Source organism: Rhagoletis pomonella, unplaced genomic scaffold (genome assembly GCF_013731165.1).
Source record: "Rhagoletis pomonella isolate Grant_MI unplaced genomic scaffold, Rhpom_1.0 Rhpom_scaffold_00002, whole genome shotgun sequence".
Taxonomy (NCBI): domain Eukaryota; kingdom Metazoa; phylum Arthropoda; class Insecta; order Diptera; family Tephritidae; genus Rhagoletis; species Rhagoletis pomonella.
This window is the reverse complement of record NW_023458556.1, coordinates 8,027,063-8,031,639: the sequence shown is the minus strand read 5'-3', so window position 1 is coordinate 8,031,639 and position 4,577 is coordinate 8,027,063. Positions and strand designations below refer to the sequence as shown.

At 34.0% G+C, this 4,577-nt stretch overlaps 1 protein-coding gene across 1 annotated transcript in view; it reads left to right on the top strand.

Moving 5' to 3' along the window:
• Positions 1 to 3,706: 3,706 nt before the first annotated feature.
• The window catches only part of LOC118732987 (adenylate cyclase type 9), a gene marked incomplete in the record, with an annotated part of 154,816 nt that continues 153,945 nt past the window's right edge, over positions 3,707 to 4,577 (top strand). Inside the window, 2 exon segments of the mRNA XM_036462131.1 lie at positions 3,707 to 3,871; positions 4,327 to 4,476.

Here is a 4,577-nt window from a genome sequence, read left to right as displayed (position 1 = left end):
AATTTTAAACTTAATTAAGTCGATATATGCTGGGAAGAAAACGAAATATTAATTACAGTAATTGCATAATTGCGAGTGGAGCTCTTAGATATTTCAAATACGCAACCTTTTTGTATTTCGAACTTAAAAGGCATCTGCAAAAGTCGCCTAGTACATGTCTGTGTTAAAGTGATTCTAGTACTTTCATATCCATATCCTTTTTTATTGTTTCTGAAAAGCTACATATGTCTCGATTTTTTTTTTCTTATTTTCTCAATGGGTTTTAAGAGTTAAGTAATCTATTATTTATGTACAAAATATGCATGCGTCCGAATAAAAATTTCTGTATACATACATAAATACGTTACATATGCATGTACATACATATATGTTGGCATTCGAATATTGTTCTTATTAGCACATGAATAATTAAACAACAAGGCAATTTGTTGTTTCATAGCAAGCAAGGCCAGCTGTCTAATTTCTAACTAACTTAAAAAAATAAATGCATATGTCCACTGTCCTCCAGAGAAAACATTTGTATGTACAGAAGTACATAATCAAGAGCATATGTACATAATTAATCGATAATAAGCTTGTAAGGGAATTCATGTCAGAAATATGTTCAGCTGTTGCGCCTACTCGCTGTTGCGTGACAATTCCCGCATGTAACTTCGTACAAATTTTCATATATTTAGGAATTTACATATGTATGTATGTAAATAAGTTTGTATATATATTTAACAAAGGTACGTATTTGCAGCTTTTTGTTGTTGTCACAATTCTGAATAAAAGTTAAGTCATTCAGATGAGAATTAGAAATGTATAAAGAAGTGATGTGACTGTAGAGATATTCACAGATGAGCAACAACCTAAGCAAAGATGAATGGCAATTGGATAAGACGACATACATATGTTTGTACATATTGCACATCCACTTCAGAGGTAACACAACTTAGGCCTGGTATTCGGTAAAGCAGGGATCACACGATTTGCGCATTTCTACAGATTTGGCCATTTTCGGCGTTACAGAGTGGTGTTGTTTGGAAAGTTATTATTGAGCTGAACTCATTCTCGATACGCATTTCTAGGCAACACCACTCTATGACCGCCAAATGTACAAATCGTGTGATTCCTGCTTAAGTCAATCTCATCTCACATCACTAACTTTGAGACTACCAATTAGTGACTCTTTTTTTTTTACTTGAGATGATTTGGGTATTCAGTAAGAGAGTCATTAAAAGTTCACCAAAAATGTGTGGTGAAAACAAACACAGAGTAAACTGATAGCAATAGCCCAGTTGACAAAGCACTAGAGTGTCACTCGAGACATCCGATTTCGAGTCCTCCTTGGATAGGGGATTTTTTTTTTGTTTATTGATTTTTTTTCTATTTTTTTAATTTTATTTTTTTACAAAATCTTTAGGTTTTAATGTTTTACACTAACATATTGTGTAACCGCCAATCTATTATTTTTATTATTATAAACTAGTGCAATGTGTTTTTCTTTTAAATTACTGAAACTACGTAGATGGCGTTAAAATATACAATTATTTTAAAGACCTACCCCTGAGCAATATTGTTTATCTTTTTGTTATATCCATAATTTTTTTATATGTTTATTTACGCCTCTCACTTAATATCGCATTTGAGTTAATCGAGTGACACGATTTTGTCATTTGCAAGCAGAACACCTATTAGGTTTGTTCCGCAAGCTACTTGTAGAAAAACTCGAGCAAAGCTCAAACTGTCAGCGTATATCAAATACATAAACTCTAAAACTTACTTGTGGAACACGTATGTGTAACTTGAAGTGGCGTCGAGTGGAACAAACCTATTATTTTTACTGCCACAGTGGGACAATCCTTCAGTTTGATGACAAATGTCCATAGTTTTATTGGCAAATTCTCTTCGACTGTGTCACGTCGTATCCTCTTGAGATCAGCGCACCAATGAAAAGCATTTAGAGCACGTTAATATATCCATACAAACATATGTAGGTACATATGCATATAGCTAATTATAATTTGTTCGTCAAACTATAGAGTGCGCCAATGCCTTCGCTAAGACAAAAGATTTAATTATTGCTGCTTATTATTTAAAAATATCAAAGGAAGGAATTTCAACGAAAATTTACGCAGTGGTCACGTTGATCTTTTAATTTATAAGTCCGTGATCGACCTATTCTTTTAAAAAACTCTATGTCAATGATTATTTCCCAATTTCATTTACACATGTTGCGTGAAACAAATAAGTAGTAGTATCTACATTTTACGAAGTACTTTTGAAAAACGTGTAGTTTTTCAAAACTATCGAGTATTTTCACTATAGAAAAGTTTCCAAATTTAAGACACAAAAATGGTGAATGTACATTTTATAAAGCAGCAATACTTGTATATGGAAGTGTAAATGGCAAGTATGTTGGCCGTCATTAGGCTTAGTAGCTTTAATATTGAGCGAAAAAAGGCCGCAACTAACACCTAAAAATGTTGACATGTTAAATAAAAGCAATTGGCTTTAGAAAGCAGAATACGTAAATCTGTTTAGTTATTTTATATTATACTTCCTTTATTTATTAATGTAGGTCCTTATGGTCTTTACAAAACTATATTTAATGCAATGGAGCATATTCATAGTCAAGATTAAGCTGGTAGGTACTTAAAGTTAATTGTAGCTTTTTGACATAATTTTGGATGGGTTAGGTTCCAAACAGCTTTAAGTACCAACTTTAAGTACCAACTTAGTTTTGGACTATGAATACGCCGCAATTAATTTTTTTGTTTTTTTCAAAATAGACGACTATCGATAGACTATCGATAGTTTAAAAAATATCGCCTGTATTCCAAGTGAAAATCAAAGTTGTGATTTAAAAATTGTGCGTTAGTAAATTTTGAATTATGTGCTATTCGAATGTATCTCAACATATGTATCTATAGATAACTGAAGCATGTTGATGCCACAAAAATACCAGCAACATATAGACTGCGAATTTATTTGTATATAAGAACCCAGTACAGAAAGAAACTAGTTTAAATATCGATGTTCAACCAGTTTTTTACCCACCACAACTAATTACAGATCTGACTTTCTTCCTCGAAGCGAACTGTTGACTTTAACATGGCGATGTCGTAGGCGTCAGTCAATTATCCGATTCTGCATTTGATTTCAACTACTTTAAAATGCATTTGGCTTAAAGCACTTCAAAGTCAGTATGTTTCGTTTGAATACGCTTTCGGTCTGTACTTTACAGATGCTTTTTCATATTTCCAAGGCACAAAAACAAGGGTTTATTGTCATTTTCACATGTTGTCTCTGTTGGGATTCGAACCCGGAGATTCCGGAAGCTAATAAGTAACAGGAGGCATCTCTGTCATGTCTCTGTTTAAAGTCAGTTGCTACATAAGCAGAGATAAATTACTTTTTCTGAGGAAATTTGTTGAGCTATGCCATACTGGGTTAAGGTACTCAAGCGCTTGGGTAAAACTTTTTCCCAAATGCACTTGCTGTTGCCGATGTTGTGTTTTGTTCGATGGCAAACATGTTGTGCTGGCATGCCACGAGCAAACCTTAGTCGGTAAATGCCGTTGACCAACGGCAGTGCGCCAAAGGGGGCGGTACGCCAGCACGTACAACCTGTGAATTTCGAGTTTTCGATGCGAACCAACATAACAAACGCACCCACACACACACACACACACACATACACACACATATAGGCCCGTGGTTGACCTGGAGCATATCGCTGGCGACAGCAGTGCGGCGAACACGAATCGCTCAGTTCAGATTTTCAGTTGTGTTTTGTGCGGCGTGTGCGATGGTTTTGTGTTGGCGCTTTGGCGGCGTTTTGGCGTTGACGAGAAAACTATGTAGAATGAAACGTGAAATGATTCTAGTAAACATAAAACATAAAAATAAATGAAATTGTATAATATCTGCATAAGTGTAAACAGTGTCTTAGTGCAGAAGTGTGAAGAGTATAAAAAAAAAACTATTAAAGATGTTGGCATTTTTAGAATTTAAAACGTGTTTTGCCAGCGATTTCTGACTTCAAAAAGTATGAAGCTCAAATCTTGCCGGCCGCAGACGCTTACATACCTATGTACACAAATATTTAATTTTAGAGTTCTAAAGTAAACATTACTATGTGTGTGTTATTGAAATTAAGGCAATCAAAAAAAAAATATTGAAAGCATAAATTAGAGATGCCTAAGTGAAAAGTTACTCGTACATACATATTTACTTGGATGCACTAATATGCATATTTAAATTTAAAAAAAAAAAAAAAAATATTGTAGTTACTTGTGAAATTTGTTAAACATTCAAATATGTACCTACATAACTCCACAGATACCTGCAAAAGTTTTAATGCATAACTAATTTTTATGTGTATTAAAAACCAGAAAGAAACAAAACAAAAACGTATAAAGTCCAACACAAAAGTGACAAAAAAAGAAATCAACTTTAACCGGAGATTCGCGAGCATCAAGCGACAAGTACGTATTTTAAGTAAGTAGACGAGCGGCTAAGTGAGTGACTTGTGATGCGTTTGTGGTGTGTGTAAGTGGCTCAATCAGTGGAAAAGGTTTTTCGTGTATTTT